Consider the following 21,391-nt stretch of genomic DNA (forward strand, 5'->3'; position numbering starts at 1 on the left):
TGGGCTTGAATTGTAAATTTGTTAATTTTGTGTTGATAAGTGCCAGGTTCTGGTGAACAAGGGATGTGGCACTGCAGGGTACTCCAGGTCCTTTTCTTCATAAAGTCACTACTTTAAAGAATGGAAGACTCAGCTAACTTTAACACACAGAAGCAGTCACAGAGAAGCAAGCAAAATGAGGATACAGACAAATTTATCCCAAATGAAAGAATAGGACTAGGCCACAGCCAGAGATCTAAGTGAAATAGATACAGGTAACATGCTTGAAAGAAAACTTAAAGCAACAATCACCGGACTTGAGAAAGGGGTGGAAGACCTGAGTTAAACCTTCAGCACAGAGATAAGGAATAACATGTTAAAGATAAAGAGATCAATAAATGAAATGAGAAACATGCTTGAATGATTTGAATAGCAGAATGAAAGAAGCAGGGGCACAAATTAGTGACCTAGAAGACAGAGTAATAGAAAGTAGTCAAGCTGAACAGAAGAGAGAAAAGGAAATTATATACAATTAAATAGATCTAGGGAACTCAGTGACTCCATCAAACATAATACCATTGGTATTATAGGAGTCCCAGAAGAGAAACAGAGTAAAGTGCACAGAAATTTTGTTTGAATAAATAATAGTTTAAATTTTCCCTCATATGGGGAAACAGATATCCAGATCCAGAAGGTATAGAGAATTCCCATCAAAATCAACAAAAGCAGGCCAACACCAATATGTATTGTAATTAAATTCACAAAATAAAGTGATAAAGAAAAAATCTTGAAAGCAGCAAGACAGAAGTCATTAACTTAGAAGGGAAAACCCATAAACCTAGTAGGAGATTTTTCAATAGAAACCTTGCAAGCCAGAAGAGAGTGGTATGATACATTCCAAGTGCTGAGCTGGAGAGTAATCAGAACTTCTTCCATACATGCATCTGCCCTTATTTTATGGACTATCCTCACAGCATGGTCCCCAAATGCCATTGTTCACTCCTGCCCCAAACAAAGAAACCAAGATTGCCTCTTGCCCCCAAGCCAAAGGAGATATCAACATCTGAGCACTTGCCAAAGGGAGAAAAAAACAGCAAGAAGCAATTTAACACAAAGATGAAGTAACAAATGGAATAGACAGACTTAATGAATAAGCCAGTGAGGAGATTTTTGAAGGTAGAACAGAAATATAACAAACTCCACCAATCATTCCTTCAGAGATTGTAATTGATTGCCAAAAATCCCAAATTTGGGGGTAACATTTGTCAACCATCTACTAGTGTCTACACTCCTTGGGGAGGAGGATGAAGAGGTGCTGCATTATTTGACAAAAGTTGAAGTGACAGAATTTGAAGATATTAAATCAGAATAGATTTTATTTTGATGAATACTCTTCCTTTGAAAGTAAAGTTCTCTCCAAAGAATGTCATCTGAATGACAGTGATGATCTTTCTTCAAAGTCCACTGAAATCAAACAGAAATCTGGAGAGGAATGGTGAAATGTTCAAGTAAAATGCAGAATAAAACTAGAAGAAAGAGACAGCATGAGGAACCAGAGATCTTCTTCATCTGGTTTACTGACCATTCTGATGCAGGTACAGATGAATTAAGAGAGATCATCAAAGATGGTATTTAGCCAAATCCATTACAGTACTACGTGGTTCCCAATATGGATGAAGAAGGTGAAGGAGAAGATGATGGAGAAAAAGGATTGGAAAATATCAATGAAGAAGGAGGTGAGCATGAAGGTGAAGAGATGAAGATGAGGATGAGGGAAATGAAGGAGAGGAAGATGAAGAGAAGATGACTAATGGAACACCGATGGATTCCAACCTTCCTTTTTTAATTTTCTCCAGTCCCTGAAGGCAAGTTTCAGTCGTTTCCCTTCCCATTATTCTGTTCATTGCCTTATTTTGAATTCTCTTCACTCTTCCTTTATAACATGGTTCTCAAATTATGGGAGAGAGGAATACCTTTGAGCAGAATATAGTGGGAAAAGAATCTCTACCCCTTTCTTTTCCAAATTAATTTTTATCCCTTCCTGTCTCAACAAATCTTTATGGAATCTACACCATGCTCCATGGGAAAAAAGAAAATTCTTCTGCTTCCTTGATTATGCTGACAGCTCTCCAGATGTCAGAGTTATAGGCCCTATGTAGTAGTACATAGAATTCCAGCTTTTTCATCCTTTCTCTGTACATTGGGCGTAGAGATTATTATACTGTGTCTCTATGTGATAACGGACAGTTGGCATTTACCAACATGTATCTGTCTAATTACTCTTGTTTAAAAGAAAAAAAAAAACTTTAAAAAATGGGGTTATAGTACATCACCAAAGGGTGGGTTTGAGATGTCTGGGTGGTTAAGTAGACATTTTGACAATATGACTTTTCCTTTGGCATGTTTACTTGTGATGTTTAATGAACATCCTTGCATTTAAGAAGGCAATTTTAAAATAAAATTTCCGGGCACCTGGGTGGCTCAGTGGATTAAGCCACTGCCTTTGGCTCAGGTCATGATCTCAGGGTCCTGGGATCGAGTCCCGCATCGGGTTCTCTGTTCCGCGGGGAGCCTGCTTCCTCCTCTCTCTCTCTCTGCCTGCCTCTCTGCCTGCTTGTGATCTCTCTCTGTCAAATGAATAAATAAAATGTTTAAAAAAATTAAAAAAATAAAAAAATAAAATAAAATTTCCTCCCAATGATGACATGAGCCCTGCCATTTGATGGGAGAATCAGCAGAACCTATAGGATCTTATTTGGCATTGACGTTCTCTATTGTAATTTTGTTCCTGTTTATTTTTAAATTTACTTTTTGTTTCACTAGAAAGGAGAGATAATGCTCAGTTTAAAAGACATTAAAACATGCAAACAAGAATATAATATCCACCTAGGCTATCACTGAAAATAGAAGGAGAGATAAAAAGCTTCCAGGACAAACAAAAACTGAAAGACTTTGCAAACACCAAACCAGCTCTACAGGAAATATTGAAAGGGATCTTCTAAGCAAAGAGAGACCCTAAAAGTAGTAGATCAGAAAAGAACAGAGACAATATGCAGTAACAGTCACCTTACAGGCAATACAATGGCACTAAATTCATATCTCTCAATAGCTACCCTGAATGTAAATGGGCTAAATGCTCCAATCAAAAGACACAGGGTATCAGAATGGATTAAAAAAACAAAACCCATTAATATGCTGCCTACAAGAAACTAATTTTAGACCAAAGACACTTCCAGATTTAAAGTGAGGGGGTGGAAAACAATTTACCATGGTAATGGACATCCAGAAGAAAGCTGGGGTGGCAATCCTTATATCAGATCAATTAGACTTTAAGCCAAAGACTATAAAAAGAGATGAGGAAGGACACTATATCATACTCAAAGGGTTTGTTCAAGAAGACCTAATGATTTTAAATATCTATGTCCCTAACATGAGAGCAGCCAACTATATAAAATAATTAATAACAAAATCAAAGAAAAACATCGACAATAATACAATAACAGTAGGGGACTTTAACACTATCCTCACTGAAATGGACAGATCATCCAAGCAAAAGATCAACAAGGAAATAGAGGCCTTAAATGACACACTGGACCAGATGGACATCACAAATATATTCAGAACATTCCATCCCAAAGCAACAGAATACACATTCTTCTCTAGTGCACATGGAACATTCTCTAGAATAAATCACATCCTGGGTCATAAAGTCTCAACTGGTATCAAAAGATTGGGATCATTCCCTGCATATTTTCAGACCAGAATGCTCTGAAGCTAGAACTCAATCACAAGAGGAAGTTTTGAAAGAACCCAAATACATGGAGGCTAAAGAGCATCCTTCTAAAGAATGAATGGGTCAACCAGGAAATAAAGAATTGAAAAAATTCATGGAAACAAATGATAATGAAAACACTATGTTTCAAAATCAGGACACAGCAAAGGCAGTCCTGAGAGGAAAATATATAGTGATACAAGCCTTTCTTAAGAAACAAGAAAAATCTCAAAAACACAGCCTAACCCTACACCTAAAGGAGCTGGAGAAAGATCAACAAAGAAAACCTAAACCCAGAAGGAGAAGAGCAGGAGAAGAGAAATCATAAAGATCAGAGAAAAATCAATGAAATAGAAACCAAAAAACAGACAAACAAACAAACAAAAAACCCCAATAGAACAAATCAACAAAACTAGGAGCTGGTTCTTTGAAAGAATTAATTAGATTGATAACCCCCTGGCCAGACTTATTAAAAAGAAAAGAGAATGGAATCAAATAAATAAAATCATGTATGAAAGAGGAGAGATCACAACCAACACCAGAGAAATACAAACAATTATAAGAACATATTATGAGCAACTCTGTGTCAACAAATTTGACAATCTGGAAGAAATGGATGCATTCCTAGAGACATATAAACTACCACAACTGAACCAGGATGAAATAGAAAACTGGAACATAATGAGTAAGGAGATTGAAACAGTCATCGAAAATCTCCAAACAAACAAAAGCCCAGGGTCAGATGGCTTCCCAGGGGAATTCTACCAAACATTTATTTTTAATTTTTATTTTTAAAAAAGATTTTATTTATTTATTTGTCATAGAGAGAGAAGTGAGAGCAAGCACAGGCAGACAGAGTGGCAGGCAGAGGCAGAGGGAGAAGCAGGCTCCCCGCCAAGCAAGGAGCCCGATGTGGGACTCGATCCCAGGATGCTGCGATCATGACCTGAGCCGAAGGCAGCTGCCCAAACAACTGAGTCACCCACGCATCCCTCTACCAAACATTTAAAGAAGAATTAATTCCTATTCTCCTGAAACTGTTCCAAAAAAATAGAAATGGAAGGAAAACTTCCTTTTCATTTTCATTTTATGAGGCCAGCATCACCTTGATCCCAAAACCACACAGGGATCCCATCAAAAAAGAGAACTACAGGCCAACATCCTTGATGAACACAGATGCGAAAATTCTCACCAAAATACTAGCCAATAGGATCCAAGAGTACATTAAAAGATTATTCACCACGACAAAGTGGGATTTATTCCAGGGCTGCAAGATTGGTTCAACATCTGTAAATCAATTGATGTGATACAATGCATTAATAAAAGAAATAATAAGAACGATATAGTACTCTCAGTAGATGCTGAAAAAGCATTTGACAAAGTACAGCATCCCTTCCTGATCAAAACTCTTCAAAGTGTAGGGATAGAGGGCACATACCTCAATATTATTAAAGCCATCTATGAAAAACATAGAGAATATCATTCTCAATGGAGAAAAACTGAGAGCTTTTCTGCTAAGGTCAGGAGCACGGCAGGGATGTCTATTATCACCACTGCTATTCAACATACTACTAGAAGTCCTAGCCTCAGCAATCAGACAACAAAAAGAAATAAAAGGCGGGGCATCCGGGTGGCTCAGAGGGTTAAAGCCTCTGCCTTTGACTCAGGTCATGATCCCAGAATCCTGGGATCGAGACCCACATCAGGCTCTTCTACTCAGCAGGGGGCCTGTTTCCTCCTCTCTCTCTCTCTCTCTACCTGCCTCTCTGCCTACTTGTGATCTGTATCTTTCAAATAAATAAAATCTTAAAAAAAAAAAGAAATTAAAGGCATCTGAATCAGCAAAGAAGAAGTCAAACTATCACTCTTCGAAGATGATATGATACCTTATGTGGAAAACCCAAAAGAATCCACTCCAAACCTGCTAGAACTTGTACAGGAATTCAGTAAAGTGTCAGGACATAAAATCAATGCATGGAACTCAGTTGTATTTCTTTACACCAACAACAAGACAGAAGAAAGAGAAATTAAGGAATCAATCCCATTTTCTTTTTTTTTTTAAGATTTTTTATTTATTTATTTGAGAGAGAGACAGTGAGAGAGAGCATGAGCTAGGAGAAGGTCAGAGGGAGAAGAAGACTCCCCATGGAGCTGGGAGCTTGATGCGGGACTCGATCCTGGGACTCCGGGATCATGACCTGAGCCGAAGGCAGTCGTCCAACCAACTGAGCCACCCAGGCATCCCTCAATCCCATTTTCAATTGCACCCCAAACCGTAAGATACCTAGGAATAAACCTAACCAAAGAGGCAAAGAATCTGTACTCAGAAAAGTATAAAGTACTCATGAAAGAAATTGAGGAAGACAAAGAAATGAAAAACGTTCCATGCTCATGGATTGGAAGAACAAATACTGTGAAAATGTCTATTCTACCTAAAACAATCTACACATTTAATGCAATCCCTATCAAAATGCCATGCATTTTTTTTTGAGACAATGGAACAAATAATCCTAAAATTTATATGGAACCAGAAAAGGCCTCAAATAGCCAGATGAATTTTGAGGAAGAAACCCAAAGTTGGTGGCATCACAATTCCAGACCTCAAACTCTGTTACAAAGCTGTCATCCTTAAGACAGTATGGTACTGGCACAAAAACAGACACATAGACCAATGGAACAGAATAGAGAGCCCAGAAATGGACCCTTAACTCTAAGGTCAACTAATCTTTGACAAAGCAGAAAAGAATGTCCAATGGGAAAAAGACAGCCTCTTCAACAAATGGTGTTGGCAAAATTGGACAGCCACAAGCAGGAAAATGAAATTGGACCATTTCCTTATACCACACACAAAAATAGACTCAAAATGGATGAAGGACCTCAATGTGAGAAAGGAACCCATCAAAATCCTTGAGGAGAACATGGGCAGCAACCTCTTTGACCTCAGCCGCAACAACTTCTTCCTAGGAACATCGCCAAAGGCAACAGAAGCAAGGGCAAAAATGAACTATTGGGATTTCATCAAGATCAAAAGCTTTTGCACAGAAAAGGAAACATAACAAAATCAAAAGACAATTGACAGAATGGGAGAAGATATTTGCAAACAACATAACAGATAAAGGGCTAGTATCCAAAATCTATAAAGAACTTAGCAAACTCAACACCCAAAGAACAAATAATTCAACCAAGAAATGAGCAGAGGACATGAACAGACATTTCTGCAAAGAAGACATCCAGATGGCCAACAGACACATGAAAAAATGCTCCACAGCACTTGGCATCAGGGAAATACAAATCAAAATCACAATGAGATACCACCTCACACCAGTCAGAATGGCTAAAATCAACAAGTCAGGAAATGACAGATGCTGGCGAGGATGCAGAGAAAGGGGAACCCTCCTACACTGTTGATGGGAACGCAAGCTGGTGCAACCACTCTGGAAAACAAAATGGAGGTTCTTCAAAAAGCTGAAAATAGAGCTACCCTATACCTAGTGATTGCACTACTGGGTATATACCCTAAAGATACAAATGTGGTGTTCCAAAGGGGCACGTGCACCCGAATGTTTATAGCAGCAATGTCCACAATATCCAAACTATGGAAAGAACCTAGGTGTCCGTCAACAGATGAATGGATAAAGAAGAGGTGGTATATATATACAATGGAATACTATGCAGCCATCAAAAGAAATGAAATCTTGCCATTTGCAATGATGTGAATGGAACTAGAGGGTATTAGGCTTAGGGAAATAAGTCAATCAGAGAAAGACAACTATCATATGATCTCCCTGATATGAAGAAGTGGAGATGCAACTTGGGGGGTTTGGGGGGTAGGAAAAGAATAAATGAAACAAGATGGGATTGGGAGGGAGACAAACCATAAGAGACTCTTAGTCTCACAAAACAAACTGAGGGGGGCCAAGGGAAGGGGGTTAGGGAAAGGGTTGTGGGGTTATGGACATTGGGAAGGTTATGTGCTATGGTGAGTGCTGTGAAGTGGGTAAACCTGGTGATTCACAGACCTGTACCCCTGGGGCTAATAGTACATTATATTTTTATAATAAAATATTTTTTAATTTTAAAAATTATTTTTAATTTTTAAAAAAGACATTAAAAGTGTTTGAGCTGTTTGGTACAATAAAACTAAATGTGTACACACACACACAGACACACAGTGCTGAATGGGAAAAAGCTGCAGCCAAGAATATTCTATCTAACAAAGCTATCGTTCAGAATAAAAGAGGAGATATAGTTTCCCATACAAGCAAAAAATTAAACAGTTCATGACTAAACCAGCCCTGCAAGAAATATTAAAGGGGACTCTTTGAGTGGGAAAGAGAGACCAAAAATCATAGTATAAAAGTAGGAAACACAAAAACAGTAAAAATTAATATTTCTGTAAAAAAAATTAGTCAAGTAACTCACAAAAAAGTATATAAAATGTTATAACATTTACATAAAACAGGAGGGGGAGACGAGAAAAGAATGAAAGGAATGGTTCAAATTTAAATGAACATCAACTTAATATAGACTGTTGCATGCAGAAGAGGTTATATACAAACCTAATGCAACCATATATCCAAAACCACCAACAAACATGCAAAGAATAAAGAGAAAGAAAACCAAATATATCACTAAAGAAAATCAGCAAAACATGAAAGACAGAAGACAAGAAAGGATCACAGAAAATCTTCAGAAACAACCACAAAAAAGTAATAAAATGGCACTAGATACATAATTATCAATAATTACTTTGAATGCAAACAGAATAAATGCCCCCAATCAAAAGACAAAGGGTGACAGAATGGATAAAAGAATGAAGACTTATCTAAATGCTGCTTATAAGAGACTCATTTTTAACCTAAGGATACCTGCAAATCGAAAGTGAGGGGATAGAGAATGATCTATCACGTGAATGGATTAAAAAAAAAAAAAAAGCCAGAATAGCATACTTTTTTCAAACAAAATGACTTTGGAACAAAGACTATAACAAGAGACAAAGAAGGACATTATATGAAGGGCACAATCCAAAAGGAAGATGAAAACTGTAAATATTTATGTACCCAACATAGAAGCACACAAATACATAAAACAGTTAATAATGAACATAAAGAAACTCATTGATAATAATACAATAATAGCAGGAGAACTTAACACCCCATTTATGTCAATGAACAGATTGTTTAAACAGAAAATAAAGAAGAAAATAATGGCTTTGACCAACACGCTGCATCAGATGGACTAACAGATATATTCAACCTAAAGCACTAGAACACACTTTCTTTTCAAGTGCAAATAGAAAATTCTCTAGAATAGATCACATGTTAACCCACAAAACCAGTGTCAACAAATTGAAGAAGACTGAGGTCTTATCATGCATCTTTTCTGACCACATGCTATGAAACTAGAAGTCAACCATAAGAAAAAATCTGGAGGGATCACAAATACATGGTGGTTAAATAACATGCTGTTTAAAAGTGTAAATTGAATAAATGAAGTGCAATACAGAGAGAAAGGCTTAGTTTCAGGTTTGTATCAGAGATGATGAAGATTCCATTCAGTCAAAGATTTTTCCAAATGAGCTGAACTTCTTTCTCCATTACACATAATTTTTGTATTGTAGAAATGAATATGAAATATTTCTACCTCACCTCTCTGATATTTCTAAACAAGGCTTATTCCCTCAGACTTGATTTTTTAAAATTGTTTTCTTTTTGTTAATTAATTAATTTATTTATCCCAGCAATTCCTTCAGCCTCTATCAGCTGCTCTGGAACAAACTATAAATTTGTCAAAGGAACAAAAATTTCTTGATTCCTATTACTGTTTTATTTAAATAGTTTTTCCCCTATAGAACTGATTTTCCTTCTCTCTCTCTCTCTCTCTTTAATTTATTTATTTGTCAGAGAGAGAGAGAGAGTACAAGCAGGGGAAGTGGCAGACAGAGGGAGAAGCAGGCTCCCAGGACCCTGGGACCATGACCCAAGCTGAAGGCAGATGCTTAAATGACTGAGCCACCCAGGCATCCCTGATTTTCCTTTTCTTTTAAATTCTTTTTGTTATCCATTCCCCCCCAACACACACACACACACACACACACACACACACACACACACACACACACACTTTACAGATATCCTTCCTCCTTGAAATAAGATGCAGTAAAGATTTAGCCTGCCTGGGTTCAAATCCTAGCTCTGCTGTTCATTAGCTGTGTGGCTTTGCCAAATTACTTAACCTCTTTGAGGTTCAGTTTCCTAATCTGTAATTTGTAAATCTGTATCTACCTCATAAGATTGTTATGAGGATTAAATGAGTTAGTAGATGTCATTCACTTAGAACAAGGCCTGTCATATATCATAAGTGATAGCTATTGTCATCTTTATTGTGCTCTCCTTCCTAAGCCAGTCTCTAACCCCATTTCATCATATTCATTTCCCATTTGCATTCATCACAATACCTTTTGGAAGCTGCAAAGACAAAGAGTCATGACATTCATTAAGGCCAGAAGAGGGATCTCACTCTGAAGACTGTCTGCCTGTGAAAACCCGCTGCAGGGCCCCCTGCACATCGGGGTTTTAGAGGCTGTAGATGAGTAGGTTCAGCACGGTGCTGATGACAGCAATGAGAATGCTGATCCCTTTGTCCTTGTCTGAGGTCTCCACTGAGCCCAGCCTCATGTAGCTGAAGACACCTGTCGCTTAAATATGCCCACCATGCTGAGATGGAAGCCACATGTGGAGAAAGCTTTCTTTCTGCCCTCCACAGAGCTGATTCCTAGGGCTGCCACTGCCATGTGTGCATAGGACCCAGTGATGAGGACCAAGGGGACCACCATGAAGGCTGCTGCTATCAAAAGCAGCAGCTCGTTGAGTTGGGTGCTGGAGCAGGAGAGCCAGAAGAGCTGTGGGAGGTCACAATATAAGTGATTGATCACATGGGGGGGTCACAGAAGTTAAGAGTGGATAGGCAACACTTTGGGTCAGTGCATTGGTGAAGGAAAGGACACATGACATGCCCACAAGCCAGTGCTTGCTGGATTCCTCAGCTCATGTGGGTGCTGTAGGTGAGGGGCTGGCAGAGGCCATGACTGTCAGCAGGAAGCAGTCCACTCCTGCCACGGGGTGGAAGGAGAAAAGCTGGGAGAGGCAGGCCATGTAGAGAATGCTTCTGGTTTTGGAAATGCAGTGCCTCAGCATGGCAGGGACAGTGACACAGATGCATCCATCATCTAGCAGGGACATGTTCCCCAGAAAGAAGTACATAGGCCTCAGAAATAAGCATCTTCCAAGGGGAACCAAAGCCATATGATGCTATATAACATACAACCTCTAGAACCATTAAAACATTTTGTTCTTCCTCAACATGTTTCCAAGTACAACCTTCATGGGTATGGTAAAAGTCATTCATTTATTTAACAAAAAATTTTTTAGCACCTACTGTTGATTTTACAAATAAAAGTCAGTTATTTTCACCAGCAAAAATAGGTTTATTCAGGAATAAGAGATAACTGCTGTTTGGAACAAGCAAGCTATGGCAAAAAAAAAAAAACCCAAAAAACAAAAAACAAAAACAAAACCATAGGCTCACCCAACAAACAAAAGAGAGGAATGTTACTTTATGAAGAAGGAGGAAGTTGGGAGGAGTTGTCCCTTGGAGAAAAGCAAGAGTTAAGGGTGATGTTGGTTTTTCACTGGGTGAGTTGCTGGGGTGGTCTATTTCTTGTCAGAGATGAAATGTACATCTTTCTCTTTTGGGACCTGAAATTGATGGTTCTTTTCCCTTGAGAATTTTTCTGTTAAGATCTGTAATTGATAGGTTTTCATACAATTGAGGCAGAGTGGTACAGAGTGAGAGCCCCCATTCTGACTTCCACACTCCATTTTAGTCATATCTTTCCCTTCATTAATTTACGCACTATGTGTCTGCCTTGTTATCAACATTTTATGGAGTTAAAATGAATTTCAGAAAGCCTTAAAGTGTGGCAACGATCACATACAGTGTTGGGGATGGAGTTGGGACTTTGGGTTTCTGGGAGAAAGATGGGCTGGACTAAACCAGATGGGTTGGATCCCTCTTCCTAGCCTTACCTGCAGCCTGGGGCTGAGAGGAGGGTGGAGCCTAGGCAGGATTTGCTCCTATATTATCCCTGGAACAGCGTCTCTGGGCCTCCTTTATCTCACAAGGTCATGTCACATCTCCCATCATAGCTCACATTAACCATTCTCAAACTCGGCATCTCTTCTAGTCTAAAATGAATGACTTGCCCTTTTCCTGCTTCCAGATAATCCAGATCCTGTAGCATCCTGATCCAAAATGTTTTCCAACCTTAAGGTCCCCAATATCATAAGGAAAGATAAAGATTTGGGATACCTTTTAGACCAATACTGCCCTACTTTTGCTAATTCCTGAAAGTGACTTTAGGCATCAAGTATGACTTATTAACAATTATTAAATTAAACAATTATTAACAATTCCTGTTCAGTAAGAAAGCTTTCCCACTGGTTTTCTTTATTAATGTCAATTTTTAATTTAAATTATGGTTAGTTAACATATATGGCAAAATTAGTTTCAGGTGTAAAATTTAGTAATTTACCCATGGATTTAATTAACAAGTCTGGGAGAAACTCTTTGCAGGGTCAGTTGAGCAGCTTTGTAATGGTTCAAGGCTATCATAAGTCAAGGAAGAATAGGCAGGGCATTAGGATCTTTGTTGACAGCTGTCCATAGAAGGGGACCTGCAGGGTACAGAGCCTAAAGGGAACCTATTATTGCACCTCCATACTGTTTTCCAGTGTGGTTGTACCAGCTTGCATTCCCATCAACAGTGTAAAAGGGTTCCCCTTTCTCCAAATCCTTGCCAACACTTATTTTTTCCTGTCTTGTTCATTCTGGCCATTCTAGCTGGTGTAATGGTATCTCATTGTGGTTTTGATCTGTATCTCCCTGATGGCTAGTGATGTTGAACTTCTTTTCATGTGTCTGTTAACCACTTATATGTCTTCTTTGTTGAAGTGTCTGTTCATGTCTTCTGCCCATTTCTTGACTGGATTATTTATTTCTCAGCTTTAAAAAAAATCTGTATTTTGAGCTTCATTTAATTAATTTTTATAATGACTTTCTAATATTCTATCATTTGCATTTGCCAAAATCTATTTAACCACTGGATATTTAGTTTCCAACTTTCCACTTCCATAAATAATAATGCAACCAAATCTGTTTCTCTCTGATGTTTGTCCTGTGTTCTAAATAGTTTCTACCTCCAGTTTGTGCAAAGATCTTTTCTCATCCTTTGATACTCTACATTCTCAAGACTAGATTCCTTGTTACTTTATGACAAAAGTACAAATTACAGAACTATTTATCTTTTATATAAGGGGTAGGGGAAACATGTATTCTTCATATCCCCCACCAATATTGTTAATACTTCGTCCTTATATCTTTGTTTTGAGAGTTTTAATTGGCTTCAAGATCTACTGACTTATTTGTTAGCATAGGTTTTTCAATTCCATTAACTATGAAGGAAAAGAAAAGAACACTAATTATGTAAACATATGGTGATTCAAAACCCTCATGTAATAAAGATCACCCAGTGGAAAGGAAGCAAATTTGCTTGAGTGCTTAGACCATTTAATTTCTTTTGGGACTTAATGATGATGCTTATACCGCTGCTACTGATGACCGTTGCATCATTTTTAGTTAAGATAATAATGAAATCGTGATAACTCAATAGAATAACCTTATTACAATCTTCAGACTTTTGCCACAGAGCTGAAAAAGTCTACAAAATCTGTTTTTAAGGGTGCCTGATTAGCTCAGTTGGTCGTGTCTGCCTTTGGCTCAGGTCATGATCTCAGGATCCTGGGATCAAGCCCCACATCAAGCTCCCTGCTCAGAGAGGAGGCTGGTCCTCCCTCTCTCTCTGCCTGCTGCTCTGTCTACTTGTGCTCTCTTGCTCTCTCTCTCAAATAAATAAAATCTTAAAAAAAATTTTTTTAAATCTGTTTTTAATTTTTTACTTGATTAATAATACTTTGCTCATTAGTTTTATTTTTAATGTGTTTCATAAATAAAACAACAGTATGACAATATTGCATATGCAGTGGTCTTCTCAGCTTAAGAATAAGTTATTTCACCTAAGAACTAAGGTTCCAGGAGGCCTGCTGTGGTCAGCTTGCATGAGGGATAGCAGAACCTCCTGGAAGAGGACAGAGAGAGTTGCTATGCCCAAGTCCAAAGCCAAGGGGTTGAATATCAAAGTAAGCTCACCTTCTTGTGCCATTTTCCCTTGCTTCACCTCCAGACTCAGACTGGATCCAAGGAAGAGAGCGTTTCAATAAGGAGGTAATAAATAAAAAGATTTCTTGATTATTCCTTTATTGGTAGGTATTTAAATTACTGTATTTAAAATTTCTCTTCATACACATGGTTCTACTACATTTAGATCAGATTTCTAGAAATGGTTTCAAAGATTATGAAGACTGATATATTTGATAAGAAGTTATTTTACCAAGCCCTCTAATCAATAATGGACTTTTTCCCCCTAACGTTTTTCAAACATAAAGTTCAAATAGTTATACAGTGAATACCCATGTCCCCATCATCTCAATTTTACCATTATAATTTTACTGTACTTGTTTTATCACATATTTATCCATCTGACCTTCCCGCTTTCCATCTATCATTCCATCTTACTCTTTGATGCATTTCAAATAAAACTATAGGCATCAGTACGCCTCTCCCTAAATAATTCAGCATGCATACCAATAACATGAGTTCAACATTTGCTTACAGCTCTTTTTTTATGCAAAAAAAAAAAAAGATGTAAAAGGTTGTATGATTACCTTTATATGACATTCTAAAAAAAAAGACAACTATAGTGATGGAGACACATCAGTGATTTCTAGGGGGATAGAGAGGGCAAATAGGATTGACTACAAAGGGACATGAAGGGATTTTTGGAGTGATAGAACTATTCTATATCTTGATGGTGGTGATGTACACAACTGTATTCATTGGTCAAAACTCATAGACACCTATAAAAGGTAAATTTTACTGTTTGTAAATCATAAACAGTATATGATATGACAATAAATATAAATTTATTGTGAAATAATAAAACTGACTTTAAAAAAAAGAATACTAAAACAATAAAGTGAATATCTTACCTACTACACAATTTATGAAATAGAACATTCCATTGTCTTTAAAGATTCCTGTGTGTCCCTCCTTAATCCTAATCCTTTATCTCCTTACTCAGGTAACATTATTCTGAAAAAAAAATCCACTTAAAATCTTTTTGTTACATATATATGATTCTCTAAGCAAAATATTAAGTTTTTAATATATTTAGTCTTTATGTAAATGAGATCACTCAATAGTTAGTCTTCCTTTGACTTGTTTATTTCACTCAATGTGTTTGTGTCGTTCTCTGATAGTGAGTGCCAAAAACTGTTGCTCATTTGTTTTTTTTTTTTTAAGGATGTATAGCACTGTGTGATGTGATGATACCATAATTCATTTGCTTTTTGTCTGAAGGCATTTTGCTTCTGTGAACACTCTTGTACTCATCTCCTGGTGCACAAATGCAAGAATTTGTCTAGGGTCTCCAATTAGGAATGGAATTTGTGTATTTTCAGATTTAAAGGATAAAATAAAATTATTTTCCAAAATGATTGCACCATTTTATAATCTTACCAGCAGTGTATAAGAATTGTTGTTGTGCTATTTTTTAAAAAAAGATTTTATTTATTTATTTGACAGACAGAGATCACAAGTAGGCAGAGAGGCAGGCAGAGAGAGAGGAGGAAGCAGGCTCCCTGCAGAGCAGAAAGCCCAATGCGGGGCTCTATCCCAGAACCCTAGGATCACAACCTGAGCCGAAGGCAGAGGCTTTAACCCACTGAGCCACCCAGGCGCCCATGTTGTGCTATATTTTCATCAAAACTGGCTATTATCTCACTTATTCATTTGGACCAATGTATTGAGTATGAAATGGTGTCTCCAGATGCTGCTCATTTGCATTTGCTAGATAACCAATAGGATTGAGATTCCTTTCCTAATTTCATTGGCCATTTGTGTTTCCTGTGAAATCCTAACTTTTGTCTATTATCTCTTGTGTCCCTTTTATTTTTGTACTAGTTGTAGAAGTTCTCGATATGTCTTGGATTCTTCAGAGTAACTCTATGTGCTACAAATCTCTTTTAATTTGTGGCTGTCTTTTCACTTAAAAATTGTTGTTCTGTGATGAGTAGAGGTTTAAAAATTTAATGTAGGCAAATCTTAGTCTTTTTTTAATGATCAATGTTTTTTGGACTGCTTTAAGAATAACTGAGCTCCTAGAGGATCATGAAGATATCCCATAAACTATTCTTAAGACTTTACAATTTGACTCTATAATGTAAGTTCCTCATGCACCTGAAGCTGATTTTTCTGTGTGGCGGAGAAAGACATCATGTTATTGCTGCTGCCCCTCGGAACAATTTGATACTTAAACTGTAATCCCTGGAGGATTTTACTAGTTGCCAAGCACATTTAGATATGGCCTTAAGAAATACATATACTGGCAACAGGTCTTTGAGGAGAAGGACGATATACAACCGTGAAGCTGAGCAGCCAGGAATGCCCGGTCAGCTCAGGGTGGAACAAAAACCGCCTGCTTCCCTTTTCCGTTATCACTCCTTCCTCTTCCCAGAAGCGCCTGTTGTTAGTTAGATGAGTCCTTTGAATGTGCTTGTTTAACTATAAGCTTTATCCTCCTCCTTGCTTGTCTGCAAGACAGGATTAACATTTGACCTTCATCAATCCTTCTGTTGGCTATTGTTTCTATCCAATAAAAGTGAGACTGTGGAGTTTCTCATGGCAGCAGTCCTTTTCGACTGTTGTCCCCTGCTCCCAGTCTCTTGCAGCTGACTTGTCTGTGCCTAATTCTTCTCCTGTTGCCGGCTGGAAGTAGCATGTTATCTTTTTTTCTCTATAGATACACTGTTTACTGGAAGGTCTGTCTTTTTACTACTGCTCTGTAGGCTGCCTGTGTCACATATCAAATTTATACATATTATTTTCAGGCTCCCTAATTCACCCTTTTGGTCCATTACTCTAATTTTGTTCAGGGAGGACATAGTCTTAATTACAACACCTTTAACATATGCTCTGATACCTTGTAGGGCAGTCAGGTGCAGCTTTTTGAGACAGAGAGTCATACTGTGAGTAGCAGTTTTTAGGTAGCAAGGTCTCCATTATGATGGGCAGTCACTGCTTGAACAGGCAGTAGGGCCCTGAGGGAGGGCTAAACAACCTCTCCACATTTTCTGTTTGTTAATCTTATCATTGGATCCTTGGTTTCTAAGGATCTGACCTAAAAGCAAGAGTGGGAGACCCTGGGACCCCATGGTTCTTCTTAACACAACTCAGTTCTACTGCCACTTCTAGTATCATTATGGTACCTGCGGAGACCGAGAAAATTAAGGCCATCCCACCTCAAGCTTAGCTGATGTGGGAAACAGAGGCAGAAGAAAATCATTAAAATTCCTCACCTACTGACAAGCCCTTGAAACAGACAGAGTGGCTCTCCCCTGGGGACTTAACTGCCCTCACCTTGAGATTTTGCTAAGGACAACCCTAGCCTAACCAACCCCTACCCCAGCAGGTCTGACCAGGATCCTGTAAGTCTACTTTAACAATTCCTTTATCTCTAAACCTCCAAGATAGTGTCGAGAATCATTCCCAAGTGTATGGCCCACTGATAAACATCTAAAGGGTCTCACAAGAAGATTTTTATTATTGGTAATAAATAACCTTTCTCCCAACAATAGCTAGCCCCACAAGATCCTGGAGACCTTGCTTCCAAAATTCCTTAGGGACTTACGCCATCCCTAATCCCCTTTGTCCTCACCCACCACCAAGTCCACCCCTACTCTGCCTTTAAAATCTCTGACTGTAATCTGGTTCGGGGTCCAAGTCCCTACTCCACTGTGCCAGGTATACTTGGGCCCAAGCTTAAGCTTGTCAAATAAACCCTCATGTGATTGCATCAGTGCTTGGCTCCTTGGTGGTCTCTCAGATGTGAAAACTCAGGCATAAAAGTACCCCCATAATGCAATACTAGTGCCCTTAAGATGGACAGCATTTCATTCCTGAGGACTTATTAGGAAATGGGGTTTGCAGAAGGCTTCTTCCTTTCCCCCCCTTCATTGTTCCTCCTCTTATCCCCAGGCCGAGTCAAGTCTGGGAGCAGGCTGCTCTCTGCTCAGAGCTCTATTCTGGACCAGGAATCTGGGAAAGCAAGGCATTGAGGCTGGACTCTAGTTAAGTCCCAGCTCCACCACAGTTTCATGGGTGACACTAGAAAGACAAATACACATTCTAGGGATTGGAGAGGAAGATGGTGGTGGAGTAGGTGGACCTAGGCTCCCCTCATTCCATGAACACAACTAGATAATTAACAAATCATCCTAAATAATCCAGAAATTGACCTGAAGACTAACAGAACAAATTCCACAACTAAAGGGAGGGAAGAGACTACATCAAAGAAGGTAGGAAGTGCAGAGACATGGTTTAGGGGAGAAAGAGATCATGGGTGCTCCAGAGGGGAGGGAGCCATGAACATAGAGAAGAGTGAGAGAAAGGAGCACACAGAAGGATACGTAAGGAGAATGTTTCCCCAAAACCACTCGCTTGGAACAGGAGAGGGGCTGCATCTCATGAGTTCTTATAATCACTGGGGCCTTAACGTCTGAAGCTTTAAAGGTCAGTGGACTTGGCTGGGGTAAAGCCCAGAGGGCAGTAGGCTATTCCTGGAGAGAAGGCAAGGAAACAACTCAGGGGCAGAGAGCATGGAAACAGTAATCTGAAGAGCATAAACACAGAGCCACCTTCAGGAAGCAGCAGAGCGCCCATACTGGCTGCCTAACTTGCAAATACCAAACACCACTCCCCTGCACTCTGGTGGGACTGCCTGCCCTTCTCTCATGCCTGCCTCAGTCCCAGGATGGCAAGATCCTCCCCCAGAAGACCAGCAGAAGCCCCTGCCCCCCAGCATGTCTCCAGCCCAGAGAGTTCTGTAAGGCATCAATTCTGGTAGAAGTCTCGTTTCACAAGCAGACTAGAGCACACCTAGTTAACAGTTGCCATTTTCATGGGACCAAACACTGCCACTACAGGCAAGGAGAGCCTCTGCAGATTACTGGCCTGAAGGATAGAACAGCCACAACATAACATCAGAACACATACAGCACACATGGGAGATAATGAAGTTTTAGAATATAAGTGAGGTTCAGTGGGGTGAGGTTTGGTGGGGTGAGGTCAGGAGCCGATGACCAAGAAAGAGTTCTTGAGACATCTTTGGTACAAAATAGTGTTTTATTAAAACATGGGGACAGGACCCATGGTCAGAAAGAGCTGTTGTCCCCAGGGATGTGAGGGGGTGGCAGGTTATGTACCATGGGGGTGGGGAAGTAAGGAATAGGGGGATGTTAATAGAACTTTCATATGCTAAAGAGAACCTACAAGATACCAGAGACTTTACCATTGTCAAGGTCATTTTTCCCCTCTAGCGAGGTATTAACATTAAGATGGGTGGGAGATTCCTAAAGAATGTCACATATGTCGCACCCAGGATTTGGGGCGGGGAAGGTTGGAGGGTGTTAGCTTTTGCTTTGTCCTCAGCCAGCCTTCTGTTCCCTCATCAAGAGACACTCTCCAAAGCACCAGGACCAGGGAACTACATGACTGCTTCTTCAAAAGACCACTACTTTCAGGAGCAGGAGACATTTTGGTGACTTTTCTAATACAGAGAAGAAGGCAGAAACAAAGTGGCAAGACAGAGGACTTTATCCCATATGAAAGAACAAGATAAGGTCAGAGATCTAAGCAAAACAGAGGTAAGTAAATGCCTGATGGAGAATTTAAAGTAACAATCATAAGGATACTCACTGGGCTTGAGAAAAGAATAGAAGACATCAGTGAAACCCTGACCACAGATTAAAGAGTAGAAAAAGAATCAGCCAGGAATAAAGAGTGCAATAAATGATATTGGGAAAAAAAATAAAAAAAGTTTGATGCAATGAACAGCAGACTAAAAGAAGCAGAGGAACAAATTAGTGACCGAGAAGACAAAATAATGGAAAATAATGCAGCTGAATGAAAGAATTATGGGACACAAGAATTGACTTAGGGAATTCAGTGACTCCATGAAACGTAGTAATATTTGTATTATAGGGATCCCAGAAGTACAAGAGAGAGAAAAGGGGACAGAAATTTTATTTGAAGAAAGAAGAACAGAAAACTTCTGTAATCTGGGGAAGGAAACAGACATCCAGATTCAGGAGACACATAAACTCCCACAAATGTCAACAAAAGCAGGCCAACACATATTGCAATTAAATTTCTGAAATATCATGATAAAGAAAAAATTTATAAAAGCAACAAGACAAAAGAAATCCTTAACTTACAGGGGAAAACCCATAAGGCCAGCAGGAGATTTCACAACAGAAGAGAGTGGCATGATATATTCAAACTGCTGAATAGAAAAAATGTGTAGCCAAGAATACTCTATCCAGCAAGGCTATCATTCAGCATAAGAGAAATAGTTTCCAGGACAAAAAAAACTGAAGGAGTTCATGATCATAAATCAGCCCTGCAAGAAATATTAAAAGGGACTCTGAGTGAAACGGAGAGGCCAAAAGTGAGAGAGGTAAAAGGATCAGAGAAAATTTCCAGAAACAATTACAAAACAAGTAGTAAAATGGCAATAAATACATATGTACCCATAATTACTTTGAATGTAAATGGGCTGAATGCTCCAATCAAAAAACATAGGGTGTATGGTATAAGAAAGTGGTCCAGTTTCATTCTATTGCATGTTGCTGTCCAGTTTTCCCAACTGTTTGGGAACTGTTTCCCATTTGTTGAAAAACGGTCCTTTTCCCATTGGATTTCCTTTGCTTTGTCAAATATTAATTGACCATGGGGTTCTGAGTTTATTTCTGGGTTTTTCTATTCTGTTCCGTTGATCGACGTGTCTATTTTTGTGCCAGTACCATACTGTCTTGATCATTACAGCTTTGTAGTATAACTTGAAGTCCAGAATTGTGATGCCTCCAGCTTTGCTTTTCTTTTTCCAAGTTGCTTTTGCTATTTGGGGTCTTTTTGATTCCTTACAAATGTTAGGATTATTTGCTCTAGCTCTGTGAAAAATGCTGTTGGTATTTTGATAGAGAATGCGTTAAATGTATAGATTGCTTTGGGTATTATAGACATTTTAACAATGTTTGTTCTTCTGATCCATGAGCATGGAATGTCTTTCCATTTCTTTGTGTCCTTTTCAATTTCTTTTTTCAGTGTACTATAGTTTTCAGGGTACAGGACTTTCACTTCTTTGGTTAGGCTTATTCCTAAGTATATTATTACAGTTTTTGGTGCAATTGTAAATGGGATTGATTCCTTAATTTTTCTTTCTGCTGCTTCATCATTGGTTTATAGACATACAACAGATTGCTATGTGTTGATTTTGTATCCTCATCTATACTGAATTTGTGTCTCAGTTCTAGCAATTATTTGGTGGAGTATTTTGGATTTTCTCTAGAGCATCATGTCATCTGCAAATACTTCTTTTTACTTCTTCCTTATTGATTTGGATGCCTT

The 21,391-nt window shown here is 38.7% G+C and overlaps 2 pseudogenes across 2 annotated transcripts; one reads left to right on the forward strand and one right to left on the reverse strand.

Moving 5' to 3' along the window:
• Positions 1-954: 954 nt before the first annotated feature.
• On the forward strand, positions 955-1,842 carry LOC309852190 (protein SET pseudogene; annotated as a pseudogene). The gene has a single exon. The product of its transcript is annotated as a protein SET pseudogene (transcript).
• Positions 1,843-10,266: 8,424 nt separating this feature from the next.
• LOC309852191 (olfactory receptor 3A3-like) lies at positions 10,267-11,013 on the reverse strand (annotated as a pseudogene). The gene has a single exon. The product of its transcript is annotated as an olfactory receptor 3A3-like (transcript).
• Positions 11,014-21,391: the final 10,378 nt, after the last annotated feature.

Source organism: Mustela nivalis, assembly GCF_964662115.1.
Source record: "Mustela nivalis genome assembly, chromosome: 17".
Classification (NCBI taxonomy): Eukaryota; Metazoa; Chordata; class Mammalia; order Carnivora; family Mustelidae; genus Mustela; species Mustela nivalis.